This window comes from Uloborus diversus, chromosome 6 (genome assembly GCF_026930045.1).
Source record: "Uloborus diversus isolate 005 chromosome 6, Udiv.v.3.1, whole genome shotgun sequence".
Taxonomy (NCBI): Eukaryota; Metazoa; Arthropoda; class Arachnida; order Araneae; family Uloboridae; genus Uloborus; species Uloborus diversus.
In genome coordinates, this window is record NC_072736.1 from 43,702,899 (window position 1) to 43,722,984 (window position 20,086).

General features: G+C 36.9%; 1 protein-coding gene across 1 annotated transcript in view; it reads right to left on the bottom strand.

Moving 5' to 3' along the window:
- LOC129225315 (transcription factor cwo-like) overlaps positions 1-20,086 on the bottom strand; it is a 68,435-nt gene that overhangs the window by 39,571 nt on the left and 8,778 nt on the right. The window lies entirely within an intron of this gene.

Below are 20,086 nucleotides of genomic sequence, written 5' to 3' on the forward strand. Positions count from 1 at the left end.
TTGTATATTACCGAACTTTAATAATACTAAAAATACACCATGTCATTCGTCTACGTAACGTAAACCATTTTGACAAAAGAAAAAACGTTCTTGTTAAAAGAATTTCGCATTAATTTGTTTTTATCCTACCAAGTGTGTTTTTGAGTACACATTTGTGTACTCAAAACATACTTGTGTACTCACCTATATTAACTGTGAACGGCATTTTGAGTACAAATGCCGTTCACAGTTAATATAGACTATCTAATAGAATGAAGTACTTGGTTCTTCAATCGAAGGAATGTTCTCAATCTATGGAAATTGTAAATGACTAGTAAGGTGTCTTGAAAAATTGAGGAAGGCCGCCATAGGTCCTCCATTCCTTATGTCGTTACTGTGAATCTTACATTGGGAACGAATAAATAATATTTATTGTGAATTCATGGAAGTACTCCGATCGGAACTTTTCCCAAGTTTGAGAAAAATTTAGATTCAGGACAAATACAGAGTGTTGTAGCAAAAACAGCGCGTCGCAAATTGTTGAGAAAGTCTGCAAACTTTTTTTTAGGGGGGGGGGCTTAAATTATTTTTAAAGAAAAATAATCTTGAATTTCAGCTACAAAAGACTTGTTGCGTATTTTGTGAGGTATAATCTACAGGTAGCATGCACTTGTAGTTTCTAAGTTTAGCATCTTATTTTGAAGTATTTCTCCGAGCTGATTTAGATTTTACGATCAATCAAATGTCGGATTATATCCCGTAGACTATTTCTAAATTTTTTACTTAAATCGCAGGCCACTGAAGAAAATTCTGCTACCGATGCAAAGAGTACGGGATATTTTCGGCATAATGCTTAATCAATGGTTATTTCGATCAGTTAAGAAATCATTTGAGGAGTAATTTATCAAAAGGGAACATATCCACTTTTTAGAAAAATTCATTTTATGACATTTTCTAAATCTTTCAGATGACCTTTATGAACTCACTCACTCTCAAGAAGTCCAAACGTGGAAAATCCTCTTTTATTTAAGGGTAAAGTGTGGCTGTTGAATCAAAAGGTAACAAATCCGTCCTCTGCACGTTTTATATTGAACAAAAGGGGACACATCCGGAAAGAATCTGTAGTACGAAGACTTTTTAGATCCATAGGAACACATGTCCAAAATCCTCAAATTTTAATCCACTACTTTTAGGTTCATGTGCTTCGATAAGAGAATATGAGAAGGCGAAATATTAAAGTTTTGGCGAAATTTTTTATCACAAACATTTCTTACTCTGAGCCATGATTTGCTATGATTTTGTGCTCAATTCTGTAACCAGAGAAGTTGATAAAACTATTTTGCTCTTACCCCAATTCATTTTTCTCACCTCCTGAACATTTTTGGAAAATTTATATGTTCCTTTTTGATAAATTAGTCCTCATTTGTAATGTGTGACCGTTGAAAATTAGAAGTTTTTATTTAGCTTCCCAATGATATTCATGCGTGTAAGAAAAATAAATATTTATGGTTCTCCCGTCGTTTCACTGACACAAAATTCCATCCCACATGTTTTTCAGTCTCAATCTTATCCCTTGATATTTTCGGAGGATGGAGGAAATTTTATGTGTCCAGGAGTGCCCATCCCTCCCAAGTTCAATGGCACAAAGCTCCCTCCCTCCCCCCCTTAAATTTTTCTCAACCTTCTTCCAATTTTTATTTTTATTTTTAGTTTTCTTTTTTGTGTTTTTTAAAATATTTTTTATTTATTTATTTATATAAAATTACTATGATTAATAGTTTGTTAGAAAAGTTCTGTGCTACGCCAATGGCACACACACAAACACTAAATAAATAAATGCAATAAAATACAAACATAATAAATCAATGAATAAATTTAAATAAATGAATTTAAAAAATAATAAATCCCCCTCCCCTTTTGATGGTGCAACATGCGCCATTATCACCCCGACCCTGTGGGCACCCCTATAAGTGTCTGTAAAACAGGGGGTAAACAGATTTAGATCTCATGCGAAAGAGTACAGAACTTTTTGGCCTCGATGCTTAAACGATCGTGACTTAGGAAATACCTGTTATGTGTCTCTTTGTAAAATTGAGAACTTTTACGGAGCTTGTCGGAAATTTTCACGAACGTGAACAAAATATACTCATATATATAATAGCAAATGATCGAGTAACGCTGACGTCGTCAACAATGGAATTCGCGCCACGACATGATAATTTGATAATATTTTTTGGTAATGTTTGACATGCAAGGAAATACTTTATTTCGACAAGGTTGAACTGGATCCTGTAACTAAACTGTTTTACTGGTAAGACTCATTTTAATTTAGGAGGGTGAAGAAACGAAAAAGTGGTCGAATATTGACGTTATCTACTAGAGTTTAGGGTTAATCCACTGGAGTTAGAGTTAAAATTTCAACTATCAAAATAACACCAAACAGGAAATTGCTTCGTTCAAATGCTGAAGCAGTTTTCACCCGTCATACCTTGACGGGCGGTTTTCTGGTTTATTTACACTTATGAAAAACATAAAACGTTATTATGCACATGGCATGATGTTCAGAGAGTAGTTATTATTGTCAGAACTTTTTGCAAAGTGAATCAAGAAATCATTTGTCAGGTGTGTTCAAAAAAAAAAAAAAAAAAACCGGGACGATTTTTGTTGAGCCTATCAGAACTTTTCCCGAATGTCTGTAAAACATGGGACAGTTTTGGCATCATAGTTACTGGACAGTTATTACGATATGGAGAGCAAAATATGGGACATTTTTGGCCCTTAGTTGACGGGTATTGTGATTAGGACTGCTAAATAGCATGAATCAAGGGGTTGATTTTTATTAGCTTTTAGTACACTTTGTGTGCCTTGATTGGGTTGGTACGTAATTCGAAGCTAAACAAAAGTGAATAATTCGCTGTTCTAGAACTTGAATGCGCTACCTTGCGGTGATTTAGGAAACTACCAAAAGAGGTAAAATATTCTGTTCCGCGTTTCTCCTTTGTGACAAAATAAAGGGCTTCGGACAAATTGTGGTGTGATGTAATTTCAAAATAATAGAAAAGAAAAAAACCCATAAACACGATAAAAAATTTGTCATTCACTAAGCTGAAAAGCAGGTTATAAGCTACGGCATTTGCTCTTTCAGTCACCATGTCGCCATGAACCAGAGACTGGAGCGATTGCTACAGTCAGAGGGGGCCCGAGCTTAAATTAGTGGGGGGGGGGGGAGGCAGAAACTCTCAATTTGTGGAATAGAACTCCAAATTTTGCAGAATTATTGCAATTTTGCTGAATATAGAAAACCTTGGAAGGTCTCAGTGACCTCCCTTGACCTTCCATCCTGGCACAGTTTATATCTAGATCTCCCATCGGGGTATAGTTTATTGGAATTGCGAATAGCAATCATAAAATTAATTGTGAATAACGTTACGGATAGAATTTCAAGGTTAAATTTAAGAAAGCATATAATTTTGAGCGTCAAACTTTGAAAATCCTCATATAAATAATAGCCGATGATCGAGTTACCCGCGTGCTTCAACAATGAAACTTTCTCCGCCGCATGATAATTTGATAATATGTTTTGGTAATGTTTAACAAGCAGGGGAAGGCTTTATTGTCACAAGGCTGAACTCGATCCGGTAACTTCTGGTAAGACTCATTTTAGGGGAATGAAGAAACGAAAAAAAGGTCAACAATGAACGCTACCAACTGGAGTTTAGGGTCAATCCACGGGAGTTAGGGTTACAATTTCAACTACATCAAAATATCAGCAAACAGGCAATGAATGGCTTTATTCAAATGTAGAAGCAATTTTCACCCGTCATACCCTGACGGGCGACTTTCGTAAATAATCGAAGTCCCCGATATAAGTCATTCATTTAAAAGGTTTGTTTTCACAACACACCTGTTATTCATGCCTTCGGGTGCATTAAAGCATCCGTTCGAACAACAGTTTAGCGTTCCATCCCTCAAGTTTCACGACACCGTCCCCAGTATTTACACCAATTTCTCTTCTCCTACAAATCCAGCATTGCGTAAAATGACTGCAAATAACGTTGTCCCCGAATCGGGTTGATGAGCACGAAACAGACACAAACCGAAAGGGGTTCGTTCAACCTCTGGATCAGCCCTCATTTTCTTTGCCCGAAAAGTTTTCTCTCTCTCTCTCTCACGTGCCCGGCATCCGGCTTCGTCATGCGGCGGAATTCCCTAACACATTGACCCAGTTGTGAGAGCGCTCTCGCTCTCTGAAGAGAGAGAGAGAAAACCCCCCTTCCTCCAACAGGTCGATCAACCCTGACCATGAACACGGTGGTTGAGTGACCTCGAGTGCTCAATGGGAAAAAGTGGATCAGAGGTGTCGGTTTCGCTCGCGATTGGCCGCGTTTCTTCTCCCGCACGCGTTGGGTTATTGCGATGTTATTACGCGGTAATGTGACGAAACGGGATTTGGAAGAGCGGTAATCCCTCGTTATAGCGCGCTCGTAGAGAGAAGTAAAAAACGGGCCATATTTCAGAAAACGCGATGCACAATAAATGATTCACTTCGCAGTGAGTTCCTAGCGCATGGGTGTCACCCCCTCCTCCCTTCAAAAAAAAATGACTGAATAAAAAATTTGAGTAATATTTTGGAAATATCTTATTGTTTTTCCGATGAAGGATTTGCCAATGAATAATTCCCTAAATAAAATCAATTAAACATTTTCATTTAGTTTGACATTTGAGTAAAACTACACACAAGCCTGCTTCACTGTGATAGACAGTTACGTCGCATTACCCATACAACACTAACCTCTTTAACCTAAATGCCTGAGAATAAATATCAAAATAGCGCTCTAACACTGCGTGCTGCCAGACACAAACTTCAGTTAATTCTAATTAGATTTTATAGAGGCTCTCATCGTCATATTATTTCTTCTACTGAACAGCCTTAAGTTGCTCATAGTCATGTTAAAGAAAATCCCTACTACAGAAAAATGAAATAAATATAAGAAAAAGAAAATTAATTTGAATTCTGAAATTTTGAATTCAAATTACAATAAAACCTGTGAAGTTGACCACCTGTCTAAGTTGACCACTTTTTTCAGGCACGGAATTAGCCCTTAACATATAAATCAAACTCTGTAAGTTGACCACCTGTTTAAGTTGACCACTAAAGTAGTGCACCTCAAGTGGTCAACTTACACAGGTTTCACTGTATGTTTTTCGCAATCACAAGGTGCTACAGGACCCATTTCTCCATTATAGTGTCCTAGAGGACCACAGACCTGTCAAAATCTTCCACAAATCGGACTTCCAAAAGAAAATAGGCAGAATATATCACGCGATGAAAGAAAACTTTCATCAACTTCAAAAATAGCATCCAAATAGTAATTTAAGAATTATGATGAAGGATGCAATTAGGAGCTGTCCAGCAATGATGTCCCGCTTTTACGGAGGACGGGTATTAGTGTAATTGATAGTTTGTGACAAGGAGAAAGGAGGGGGTAACAAAAAGTGTGACATAGCGAATTTTTTTAATTAGAATATGTTTATGAAAAATAGCGTGACATGTGACAAAGGAGGGAGGGAGTAAGGTGTAGTGTGACACTTTGTGACAAAGAGGATAGGACGTCAAAGTTTTGAAAAAAGTATGACGTCATTTACAGACATCCCCAAGCTGTGTACCATATTTTCAACTTTCCTTTTTTCGTAAAGTTAAGAGTAGAAAACTTATTCTTAACTTTACTAGAAGCAGCACTCTTAACTAAGGTTTTTTCTTTTTTTTAACTATTTTTTTATAATAATATTTTTAAGCAGTGCAAATTTAACCCACATTGAGATTTTTTTTTGTCGTGTGCTTTAAATTAATTTAGCATTGTTTTACCGTTAATTAAGGCCCCTGGCCCCTATATATAAGAGTCGACGCATCAGTTTAAGATCAGCCATTTTGGATCGGAGCGCGTGTTTGAGTGGTTGTCTTTTCTGGCAAGTCATCGCGTTTGTTGAGCTTTCACTGGAAACAATTATTAGCGGCACAAGTGAGTTATTTATTAAATAATATATTTTCTTTGGCTAATTCGGCAGAACTCGAAACTTTTCTCTGGTAACTCTAGCTCCGCAACAATGAAAATTCCGATCCAAAATGGCTATGCTGATGCGCCGGCCTATCTATGTAGCGGTTCAACCATTAGTGTCTTATAAAATAGAGAAAAAACCTCAGCTCAATCGCAAGGGGGGCGAGCCAAAATCTTCCCCAAATCGGACTTCCAAACAGGGCCTGATTAACCTCTGAAGTTAGGGAAAGCTAAGTCTCATTTCAGCCCCCCCCCCCCCCATATTTTGTTTTCAGTGCATATTTTCTAAAAATTCTACGCACATTGAAACAAAACTCACCAATGCTATATGTATTATTTCTAGAAACGACAAAGCAGACTTCCAATTGAAGTTTATCCCCCCCCCCCCAGACGTACTGAACCTCTGTACATTACACATTTTTGTACTCCCATTCGCAGCAGATAAGGGAGGTTAGTTGTTTCAGATTTATACCTTCATAAAATTTACCATGTGTGATATAAGTATGTTGTAGCACATTAGGGCAAGTTCCACAGATGAAAATATCTAGCTGTCACATTTTATAAACTGTGTCCTCACTTTTTAAAACTCTCCCAAAATTTATATTTAGCGAGTTCTAATATTTGAATACTTTTAAAAATACATTCAAAAGCAGAAACTGAAGATTTAAAGTCATTTCTGGGCCCCCTGTTAATTCTGAGGGGAAGCTCAAGCTTCCTGAGCCTTTTGGGTAATCAGGCCCTGCTTCCAAAGGTTCTATCCATGTTCTTCCAAGGTTCCGCCCCTCGGGAAGAGGAAAAGGAGCATCGCCAGACGATTTCCACGTGATCGCAGGCAGCATCTCCTCAGCACGAAATCCAAGAATAATCATCCATGTCAACGCGCTCGAAAAAGGGTTGACCGCATTTCTTGGGGGCGACGAGCGATCAGCGGGCGGTTCGTGCCTCATGACGAGGGCAAAGGACGCGCGGAGGTCGAAGACCCCGAACCACTTTGCGAACACGAAAGGGTTTGGCCTACCTGTTGCACATAAAGCCAGAGTCATGTGCCGTTTCAGCCTGTTAGCTCCGGGTTCGATGAATGGCTGTTACGGAGGGAGGTGGAATTGATGTGCGGTTTCTCTCCCCCCCCCCCCCCACCTGCAAAATCCTGCTTTTAAGTAATAACCACCTACATGTCTTGTAAAAATTACGCATTCATTCTCTCTGAGGATTCATTTTGTAGGTTACATATCAGTAGGGTTTCCTTCGTTGCCTGCGTTTTGAAAATCATGTCATCAACAGGGGCATTGTTCAGATCAGTCAGGTTTTTTAAATGACAGTGTGTCATCATAATATTTATTGGGTAAAATTAAGAATTGTTTTTTTTTTAAAAAAAATGAGTGGTTGTTTTGAGCACTTTTGTTTTGTTTTTCTTTAACAAAAAAGTCTAAAAATTTGAGTGAAAAATTTAAATTAAGGAATTTGTTTATTTTATTTATTTATTTATTATTTTCAAATTAGGAAGTAGTGTAGAAGTTTATGCGGATTTTAGAGGAGTTTTTTTTTTTTTTTTTTTTGCTAATAGTAAAATGAGTAGAAGTTAAAACCATAGCTACAACAAATAGAATTTTTCTCGTTGTGATTCTCAGGAAATATTCGTTCCAGTGGTTTGGCGAGTTCTGTTCTTAACCGAAGCTGGCATTTTCCGATTAAGGGCCCAAAAAACTCATCTCATCCGACTAGGCTATTGCGGCCCATTTAGCTAATAAAATACAGTGAAACTTCGGTGAGTCGAACTTCGATGAGTCTAAAACTTCGATTAGCCGAAGTGAATATTTATTCCCGTCTAACTGAATGGAGAACTAATGTTATTTATTTTCGACAAGACAAATTTCGTTGAGTCGAAATATTCGATAAGTAGAATTTTATTTCTTGACTGTCGTCAAAGTTTCCTTGTTAACGTAATTCTATAAGTCGAAATCTTTTCTTTTTTTTCTTCTTCCGAAAAAGTATGATCAAAAAAAAAAAAAAAGAAGAAATCGGCGCCATTGCGTTGCATCAGAAGGCATCTAAATAAAGTAGATCAAATAAATCTCTGAATTCGATTATTAGCAAATAATTTGGCAAGTTTTTTTTTTTTTTTTTCGAATTATTGTTTGCTTCGTTTCTTTCCATATAAAAGAAAAACCTGTTCATGGAGGAAACTAAGGTTTTGATTAAGGACAGCCCGAAAATGGGACTTAAAAAATGACAGAGTGGGATGCGTATGCTTGGGATTCTGGAATAATTCCACTTTTAGTGAAAACGGGAGAGGGAGGGTTATGGACTATTTTTGGGATTTTGCGTTTTCTAAGAAGCGGCTGGTCTTGCCGAGACTGACTTTTTTCTTTCGTTTTTTATAAAAAGCTAACGTTTGTTGTGCCGTTTCATTGATTACTGAACTTTTGGAATTGAACATTAAAATAGACTAATGGAGTAATTAAAATTTTAAGCTACCAAAAAATGTTGAATTTATTCGATTGTAGCGTAACAAAGAAGAGGGAAATTTCATTAAAGTTTGGTGTGCCTCTAACTAGTGACATATTGCACAACAAATTAGTGTTTATAAGCGCTTGGGTCAATTACTGGAGACTAGCAAAACTGAAGCACCACTAAATCGCACCCATCATTACTTCAAAAATTCAAAAAGGGACAAAAATATACTTCTACCCACTCAAAGTAACACCTTTCAACTAAACAAAACTTATGACAACCAAAATGTAAAATATAGCTTAAGTCATATTTTAATGGATTGATGTGAATGCTTCCCTTAAGCCAGAGAAGAAGCTTTTGAACAAAAATGGCTAATTTGATACAAGCCACAATTTTTTCTCTTTTCTAGACACTGCTACCATTTAGTAACATGAATTGAAGTTGTAATCTTTAAGTAAATGTACGTTCAGTTGGTATATAGCCTTTTACTTTTAGAAGATTGCATACGAATCTTATTTTAGGACATTTTTGTTGGAAGTGCCAATTACTGGTCACATGCCAATTACTGGGGGTGTTACCTTAAGTTATCTTAACTATTTTACTTTGCCTCACATTCCCCTACTGCAGCTTTGTTCTACAGTGTAATAACGGTGAAGCTTTTTAAGTAACTAGTGATGCGCATAATCGAGAACTTTTGATAATCGAGATCTCGGGAATCGAGTACTTCTCGACCGATTAACAATCGAGATCTTTCGAAACTGAGTACTCGAGTGATTGAGAATCGAGATCTTTCGAATCGAGGACTAGAGCGATTGACTTCTCGATTATTTTGAATCGAGATCTCGGGATGCAATAATCGAAAACTCGATACTTGACAATCGAGAACTCGTCATGTGATAATCGAGAACTCGAGTTGTAATAATCGAGAACTTGAGATCTGATAATCGAGAACTCGTGATAGTCGAGTTCTCGAATGATCTTGAATAATCGAGTGATTCGATTATAGGAACTCCATTATGCCCATTACTATAAGTAACGCTACTTAAGAAGGAGCTGTATTGTTACTAGCAGTGGTGTTCCCATAGGGTACATACTCCATATACGCCGTATGCTCTCAAACATTTTTTAGACACATAGCGCATACCCTCAAGCTTCCAAAATTTTCATATTATGACATATTATCAATATGATCGCATATATTGTGCGTAATGGATTACTGGGAGTATACAGTCAGAAATATTGATGGAAACATCACTGGTTACTAGAAAGTTTATGGTGTCCTAGTTTCCTATAGATTTTTTTTAAGCAAACGAACAAGGTTTTTTTTTTCTTTCTTTAAGGGTAATATGCGAAAATGCCATGAAACTTGAAAGAAGGACATTAGCCGAGCTTCCGTATGCTGCCATGTAAATTAAGCCCTGTTTTCTAATGTATTGCACTCTCATTGATACGAGTTGTTGACGAACTCTTTTTAACACAGGCTGGAATTGTTGAACACCCATAAATAGATTTTTTAAGGCTTATTCGTTTCCAAAAAGCGGTTCTGTCAATTTACTGCGTGGAGAAGCACAGAAACATCACAGCGGGTCAAACCAAGTTACTTAAAGGAGCCAAACGAGAGCAGATGCCACATTAGCGAGAGAGAGAAAGAGAGCTTAAAATAACAATATGGAAGCCATCGAAATTTAAAATCACGGAAGCAATATTTCTGTCAGAAACGAGGCAAATAAAGATATTTTCATTTTGACACCCCGGTGCGTGACAGCCGTTGTGTAGTGTTTGGCCTAGTTGCAGAAGCAAGTCCCGCTGGGTGGGAACGGAGCGTTTTCGGTACACAATCGAACGCCTGTCGAAAAATTTCGTGGAATAATCTTCGATTAAAAGAGTTCAGTAACCCTGCGCGATGCCCATTTTCTCGGCAAAAACGGAACGTGTTTCAGAGGCAGTTTCAACCACGCTGTTGTTTCGGAGAACTGCGTGTGGTTTGCTGCGTTTTAAAAATAACAAGGCTTCTGGAATTAAATGGTTTATAAATAACTTTTAATGAGTTTTCTTTTCTTTTTTTTTTTTTGTCTGTGAAAATTTACTTTTGATTGATGGCGGTAAGCTGACATACAAAGCGTTATGAGTTTTTATGCCTGTTTACCAAAAACAGATAGTAATTGTATGAAAATTCCATGGCTATTTTTATTATGCAGAAAAATGACACAAAATCATAATAATGATTTTGCTGGAACTTTTTTGGTTTTATTCTGCAAATAAAACATAACACAATTTTAAAATCGGCTGCGCATAAACGGTGAAAAAAAACAATTTAACGCTGAATTGGTGAGACGATTTTTTCTAAGATAAGTGGTGGGGGGGGGGGGGCTGGATGTATGTAACTCCAGCCTTATATTTTTTGTGTAGTTCACAAAATTTAGAAAATTAAAGTAATTTAACATTTCTAACAATTATTTGTGTTATTCATTTGTAAAAATACGACTGAAAGAATACTTTAGGTGACATACATATCTGGGCGGATACACGCTAGGTGCGATGGGGCGATCGCCCATTTCCCCCTTTCTTGAGGGTTCCACCGGCATTTTTTCAACATTGAAGTTCCAATGGTATTTTTTAGACAATCTGTGATGAATAGGGGCCTCTCAACCAGAAATGTCTTGGAATTTTTCAAACTTGAAGTCTTGAAAACGTAATTTTAAGCCATCTTTGTTAACGTTAGAGGAAGGAATGAGGTTCAAGCACTCTTTCCGCTGCTAATTTTGCGAAACTGCAGTTCTAGAAATACAATTTTAAACGATATTCGATCATGTTAGGGGTAGAGGGTTCGGAAACTCTTTCTTAATTTTCCCAAAATTGAAGTTCTAAAAACGCAATTTCGCCCCTCCCTTAAAGAATTCCTGGATCCGCCCTTGCATACATGTAAAGTCATTGATGTAATATAAAACGTTTGAGTGCATAAGTACAATTCTTCTGGGGTGTAAGACACCTCACCCCGCAAGTTTGGGGTTAAAGGTTTTTTTTTTTTTTCCAATTATAAAAAGGATAAATCATGCACAATAGTGCATAAAAAATAATTATAGCAAAAATCGAATCAGACATTATTGTGAATTGCTCAAAGAGAATTGGAACTTTCATCCCAGCTTAGCTTTTAATCGTTGGATTTTTGAAAGGTTTTCATCGTGGCGAAGCATATGTAGAACTAACTCATCACAAAAAACATATTGCTTTTTTTGGGGGGATATTTCAATATTTTAAGGATCACAACGCTAATTTTCATATTAAATACTAGATTTGTTAGTGTATGAAATCAACGCAAAGAAGATCTTTTGCATAATAATATTTTACGTACGATATTTTATGCGTGAAAACATTTAAAAGGAAGGATAAGAAGAAAAAGAATATCTAAGGATTTCAGGATTGCAATAGTATAATTTAAATCCATCTAGTAATAATTCAGAAAGAGTTTCAAAAAATGCAAATTTACCGGATTTGGGAGAAAAAGAAAATAAATCAGAAAGAAATATTTGAAATAGAGAAGATACATTTCTGGTAGTAGTAACGATAATAAAATCATCTACCAATTAGTAGAACTAAACCAGTAAAACTAAATAGCGAGTACTAAGAAAACACTGGCTCATTAAAATGTTTTCACCCAGTCTGATATCTCGGTGTTAATTAAATAACGTCAGTATATTTACTTTTCAATATCTGAACTGTACTTTTCCACTTTGTCTCATGTTCAGACACATCAAATGCTCATTTTACAGCAGCACTTTTAAAAAAGAAAGTTATCCTATTATTTCAGTTTATTTTTAAATATCTGCCCCCCCATTGAACCCCTCCCCCTCCCACCACACATCGGAAGAGCTCGGAAGTTCAACTTTAGTTTGTACCTGAATGTTATTTTTTAATGAAAACATAGCTATTTGACTCAAAACTTCGGGAAAAAATCGACGAAATTTTACAAATTCTGACCAAACTTTAAGTATCCCAAAGAGTATCGTGGCGCCCAATTTAGAATTTTATTCCCATGCTTTGTGGTTTTTATAATCTGACCACAACTTTACTAAAATGCAAAATCAAGAATTTTTTACAGATCGCTAATTTTTTATCTTTCATATATTCCTTGTCGATTTCTTATAAAGATTTTTTTTTTTTTGGTCAAGTATTGGAGAAAGGGAAATTTTATCGGGATCATCATTTTTAAAATTCCTTTGAACGAAAGCATGCGTAAAGAAATAGAAACATCATTGCTCTGATATTTTTATGAAAACTATTTTTGAATTACTTAGAATTTGACTTTTCCCCCATAGTTTACTTTTCGCAGGTGCATTTCGAAAACTGCAAATTTTTGCATTTGCTTCAATGTTCCTTCCCAAGCAGCTCGTTCCACTTTCACACTGTATCTAATGTTGCCTGACTCTCAGAAGAGGAAGTAGTGAAAAATGCCTTGAATGAGTAGCCGGAGACAACAAAAAGTTGCCTTTTTTCTTTTTTCACTTCAGTTGAATCTGAGTGTTATTTTTCACGAAACATGTGTAACTCGAGTCGAAACTCCGGAAAAATCGTAGATATTTTCCAGGTTTTGCTCAATTTTCAAGCAACCCAAAAAGAAACGTGGAGCCCGATACAGAATTTTAGTAGCGAGCAAGCTGAAAACATCTAGCAACATTTCGAAATTCAAGCCATCCAAAATCGAAAAATACCTCATCCCCGTTCCTCACAGTTTTTCTTCCCAGGGAAGCAAGAAGAGAGAGAGAGAGAGAGCGAAAGAGAGAAGGAGGAAGGAGAGGAAAGAACGATTGCGCAACGAGAAAGCGCGTCCAACAAAAGCGAACGAATGTAGTTCAGGTCAAAGTCGGCCTCACTGCCAAAAACAAGGCCATTTCCAGTGCGAGGTGACCTAGTCACGTTACTTGTTGCCAATAGCAACTGGCTCGGCCTTGGTGATCTCTCCTCTCTCCGACTGTCGCAGCCGAACAGATAATCTATTACCAGGGATGGAAATGTTTCCAAAATCACCCGGTTATCAACTTTACTTGTCAACTATTAACGTCATCTTGATTAATGACACGGTGATACGAAATGTACACCACGCGCTCCGGTTAGTTAAAATCGAGTTTTTGTTGAATTGCTTATGAGCTACAGGTTGTTTTAATTGTGTATAATGACCGGTTATGTGATTTATTATTCACTCGACGAAGCATTACCAGGAGAAAGTAATTAGAAATTCCGCTGTGGCAAGCTAAAGATTCATTGCTTTTTTAAAAAAAATACGAAAAGGTCGGCAGCTTTGAACATAGAAATTTACATATAATGCAGACAGTCAAATGCACTTACATAAATCTTATTGCACTGATTTTAGTTGTTTTAAATAATATTCAGGGTTGTAGTTATAAAAGTAGACCCCATCCGCAAAAATAAGTCCCATTTTGCAGGAACAGATGAATATTCTGTGTGTAAACTTTTCTGAAACATTTCTTCATGAAAAATAAATGGGAATTAAACCAGAAAAATGCGTATCAGATGGTGATGTGTGATATATTTTACATCATTTCTTAAGAATCATTAACATACGGCATAAAATACCAAATTGATCAAAAAGTAGAAGGTACATGATGTTAAGAAGAACCTGAAGGTATACGAGGAATGTCTCTGTAGAACCTCAAATACAACTCTAATATTATAAATTTATTTTTGCTTTAAAACATAGTTGCTTCCAATGCACCCTTAATGCAAAAGAAGGAGCAATAAATCATGCACGCTTCCTATATTATTGATTAGTCATTGAAGAAAATTATAATAACTCTGAAGAAAAAGTATATGACACAAATTTTTTCGCCTACAAATTCAATAGAATTATTAAAACATATTTATTAAATAATCATGGGTTTCTTTTTCTATTAGTTAAAATATACTGACTAAATAATTTCAATTTTCAGGGGCTTGAAAATGCCTCCTAGAGCGTAGCGCTTAAAAATTTGTCAAATCACCATGCTCTCGAAATTTCAAGGTGGCATCAGACACCAAGGCAGGGGTTCCCCCACACCCTCCCACTATGAGCAAGGGCGAACCCCCACGCCCCAAAATATTCCGATGACCCCCCAAGGCGGAGAAATATACCCCTCAAAACACCCATCTAAAAGTGTCAATGGCGCAGTCTGCGGCATGAGCTCCCCCCCCCCCCCAGTAGGCATCCTTGCACCAAGGGAAGAGCAACGAAGATAGGTAGGCATCACGCTAATATAAATTATTAATAAGTATATTTTCACTTTATTTGCTAGAAATATTGCTTTGAAACGTATTACGAATTCCTGATTATTAATGGAGATATTCTCGTTGTACACTGCTCAAAACAATTAGGGGAGCAAGCAAAAACGTGAAGAAAACCGGGCGAGACGGCCATGTATTGGTATACAATGGATAGTACACGCGTATCAATGCGCAATACAGAAAAAAAGACGTAAAATAATTGGAATTAAGTTTTAATGCTTTGAAAGTATGGAAAAAACGTAAAAAGATGATTTAGGGCAACAATTTGGTTACATGTAAATGATGAAAAAAGACTGTTTAGACATGATGCATAAGTTTTAATAAGGCGTGTGGGCTCCTCGAACACCTAAGACTGCTGCACACCTGTTTGCCATGGATGCGATGAGGTTATCTATCTGACTTTGGGGAATACTGTTCCACTCCCCAAGAAGTGCAATTTCCAAGTCTCGAACAGTAACAGGCGGCCTTGGTCGCGCAGCAATGCGTCGTCCGAGCATGTCCCAAACATGCTCGACTAGATTCAGGTCAGGAGAGCACGCTGGTCATTCCATACGCTGTATTGTTTCAGCTTCAAGCATGTTCTCTACCAGACGAGCTCTATGCGGTCGGGCAATATCATTCTGGAAAACAACGGAATCTCCAATGGCTCCAGAGTAAGGGATGACATGAGGTCGCAGTATCTCGTATGCATACCTTCGGCCAGTCAAAGTGCCATTCCGAATGATATGCAGGTCCGTACGTCCGCCTATGCTGATTCCACCCCATACCATCCAACCAACTCATCTGTATTGTGACTTTTCACGAATGAATGCGAGGTTATTTCGAGTGCCCCTGTCCCTCCATACCAGAAAGCGTCGGATGTCACACTCCAGGCTGATTTGGGACTCATCTGTAAACAACACTTGGCTCCAATCATGTTGCTCCCAATCTCGATGTTCAACATCCCATCATCTTCGGGCAGCACGGTGGCGTGGGGTCAACGGAATGAGGACCATTGGCCTACGTGCATAGAGCTCTCCCTCATGAAGCCGATTACGTACTGTTTGGCTGGACATCCTTCGTCCTGTTGCCAAGAGTAACTGTCTTTGCAGCTGCGTAGCATTCTCTGTTCTGTTTCGACGGGCTATTAACAGTATATACTGGTTATCAGTTGCTTCAGTGGCATGTGACCGACCTTGCCCTGGTCGACGTTTAACATTTCCTGTCTCTTGGAATTGATTCCAAAGCCTTGCAACAACACATCTGGAGACTCAAACAGCGTCCGCGACACTACGTTATGTTTGCGCGGATTCCAGTCTGCCTGTAAGATGTCATGTCATGGATTCCGGTAAATCACTCTGTTAAGACATTCTCAAGTAACCTTGTCTCAAGAAAAAATACTGTGCAATCGAATTTCACAGTTACGGCAATAAAACGGACGTTTCTGCAACATCTCGATTTCTGCTCTTATCTCCTTTTTCTGGTTTTTGACGTCATGAACACTGATTGGCATATAAAATTTTCTTTTTCCGTTTCCTGGTAGGCTTAAAATTATGGATGTTTATATGTACATACATTTTATGTTATTTATTAGTATGCATCTTTGCGTAATTTTGTTAAAACCATGTGCTCCCCTAATTGTTTTGAGCAGTGTATAACTCACAGATAAAATTACACCACAAAATATTTATCCAAATACGACGATTGTAAAAACACTATTTCTTAACACAACTTTTGCTTGTAAGTGGTCAACGACCGTTAAAACTAGGTCAACTCTCATGGTACTTTCCTTCTATGACAAATGATGGGCAAATAAGGAGACTTTTTCTGTAACAGCCACTTTGAAAGATTTTACTTTAGTTCGAAATTCGAAAGCTAATAGAAATTACTCATCAACTTTACTAATGAGATCTGTGATGGTCCTAATCTCCTCCTTTTTTTTTCCTCTAAATTGTGTGCTGACAATCAGAAAGTGCGAAAAATTGCCAAAAATTATTTAGGTCTTTTTTAGAGTTTCACCCACAAGAGAGAACAGCCAACAAAATAATCTTATTTAGAATTACAAACGTTTTTTTTTTTTTTTTTTTTTTTACCACCATTGGATTGTTTTGAAAAACAAAAAGAAAAAAGAGAAAGAAACTAGTAAATATTAATACCGAGGAGCTCGGAAAAACATTTTGTCTTAAAAGAAAATGAAATTAAGTTTGCTGTGCAAAGTGCTCGCCTCCTTCCATTGCATTTTTTTAACAAGTTTTCTACTAACCAACGGCTGGTAACATTTAGTCCACTGGTTCTCTTCAAATTCAAGTGATTTTTAAAATATTACAGTGCTATTCAGACTTAAAGATTACAGGGCTCCCACACTTCTTTCTGCTCAGAAATTTCAGTCCTGAGGCAGTAGGTACCAAGAAAAAGAAATACACTACAGGCATAAAATAAAAAAAAATAACCGAGCGCAGTGGCGCACACAGGAATATTCCAAAGGGGGGGTCCAGGATCGAAGGTCCGCCATTCTCGTATCATACTTAGACACGCATTCAAACATATTCTTTAGAGTTTATCGATTGTCGGGAATAAAAATTTTTTCAAAAATATTATTGAGTTATTACTTAGCATTATTAATAAAAATTAATTTATTAATAACAAATACTTAATTAAAATACCAGAAAGCACAAGAATGCATGTATTAACTTTACTCATAATTAAAAATTAAAGCAGCAAAGCAAAATCATCCTCATGGAACAATTTATGATTACATATAGTTCGATTTTGCTGGTGAAGAAAGATAAAATAAATTTTATTGTTTCATTTATTAAATCTGAAATTATAACTACCTTCATCTGGAATTATTTTATGTACTATATTCGTATGGTTATTGTCAGTTTAAAAAACACAAGGGCGATGGGAGGGGTTCGAGCCCCCTGGACCCTCCCTTTGTATGCGCCACTGACTGAGCGCACCAAAATTTTAAACAAAAATGTATATTTACGTGCCTGTCCCAGGAAGTCACGCTATTTTATGTGAAACGAAATTTACGAAAAACGTAAATTTACGTGACCCGTCCGTTAAAGTGTTACGAAACAGTCTCATATTAATAAAGACATTCCCATTTCATCAAAAGAAAGAGAAAGCGAGTGGGGGTGGGGTGGGGGATAAGTATCACCATGCAAGCAGCGTAACGAGTATGCGCCTGCATAAATAAGCCAGACCTTCATACAAGGTTATCGCCAAGAAGAAAAGAACTGGGTGTTGTTTTTGAGAGTCGGTGTGAATATTCTGGTGGTTCGACACGTGCGAGCCTGCCTTGTGCTCAACTTGGCCAAGGCAAAGGACAACGTGATGCGGTACTAGGTGGAGGGATGGAAGCGTCACGTGGAGCGTCAAGAGTGTGCAGGAACGCGTCTCAGAGAATTGAATTTTTCAGCTGAGTCCCTCCAAATTTCCATGCGTCTGGTCAGGGCCGCAACCCAGGGATGCTCACTTGGTGAGGGGGGAGAGGGTCATCGCGCAGACAGCACTATTGAAATTTTTAGGTGGGTTGTTTTAAGGAGTATTTTTGCCCTTTTTGGGGAGGGGGTCTTCGGGGTGTTAGGGGATGAGCCCTTGTTCTTCGGGAGGACGGGCACTCCTGCTAAACAAGATTCTTGTTTCGGGGTTGGGTTTTACCAAACTCATTTCCCGAGATTGCTGACTGATTTTGTGCGATTCTTCAGCAACAATAACTTCATTTTTTTTAAATCAATCTGTGCATGAAAAACCCGTCACTTTAATACGGCCCTACGTTTGGTTGGTTGTTTCTACTGGGACTTTTGGCGCAAAAGCCTAAAAATGCCATCCTGTGCCAAACGATGGTTTAAAAACAAAAAAATGAAGACGGGTCAAAAATGCAAAATTAGTTGAAGTTGAAAAGACATAAAACTTCCAGAATTTTGAAAAGTTTTGTAGAAGTAAACACGTAAACGGAGTTTTACATTTTGCATAATGAATCAAAAGAATGAACTGGAAAATAGTTTTGAAACACATAAAAACATTGATAACAAAACGAAGACGAGACGAGAGATCATTTTAGTAGACGCATGTATTTTTTTTTTTTTTTTTTAATGAGAGAACTTTTCTAGTTCTGCGACACATTTTATTCGACAGGTTTGAAATGTCGAAAATTGTACCAACCTATTGAATAAACGCAACCAGTGGGCAAACATGCAGCATTTTCAAGTCGCTTTCGCTTTGGAAATGTATAGAAGAAAATTACTGCTAACAATTTCATCGTAAAAAAAATTTTAAAACCTTATTTTTTATAATTTTTGTTATGGAATTTTAATTTATTGGTTGATCCACTCTACAAAAGATCGGAAGAGGAAAAAAAATCTCTTGTTTCAATTCTTCCCTTGAAATACAATACCTGACTTTATTCTCGCACTTTTAAGTAATCTATTCCAGAAGTAATAATTCCATTCATAAACAAATGTCAATGCATGAAATATTGCATTTCATTTGGTAAAATACACAATAAAAAAAATAGTACATAAAAGAACATTTTAGAATTCTCTGCAAGGTTTCTTTTTCCGCTATCCGATGAAGTTCGTGCTTTTTTTTTTCTTTTTTTTCCTGCAATGCATTCAAGGAGAATAGCGTGTCAAGCGCAGCTGTACGGAAAAGTTATCAACGCTTTATTACTACTATGCTCTCTAAAAGCACATGGTCAAACACGTGAAGAAAGCTGCGTTCCAGTAATGTCGATAAGAATGTTTTTTTAGTATTATTTCCTTTAAATGTCAGACGATTTTTTTTCTCTCTTTTGTGTTCCAGGTTTCTGTTCTTCACGAAGCTTAAAATGTGCAAATCGTTCCAAATACTCGGAAACGATTTTCGCCCTCTAATTTTACGAAGAATTGTTTGCCGAACTTTTGTTTTCGTCAAAAATCTTGAAACTGAGACGTGAGTTGCCTTAAAAAGTGTTCATTAGACTTTCAAATAAACAACTGGAAATTTTTATCGTCTGCAGTGATAATGCGTTTGTTCTTTTTTTCCGACATTAAATAAGAATTAAAATATCTTTAAGTGTTAAAATTTAAATGTTTGGAAGTTTTTTTAAATTTATTTATTTATTTGCTTTATTATTATTATTATGGTTTTTTTTTTGAAACTGAAAGCATCTAATGAGAAAAGTGTTTAATTTCGCTTATACTATTATTTTTATTTCAGAGCATTTCCCATATTTCTATGAGATTTACCGAAATTGTAACTCATATATTTTCTAAGATAAATTAATAAGGCCTGATTTAATCAATGTCCGCAGGTCCGGATACCAAAACAGAATAAGTTATTTCTTTCTTTTTCCCTCT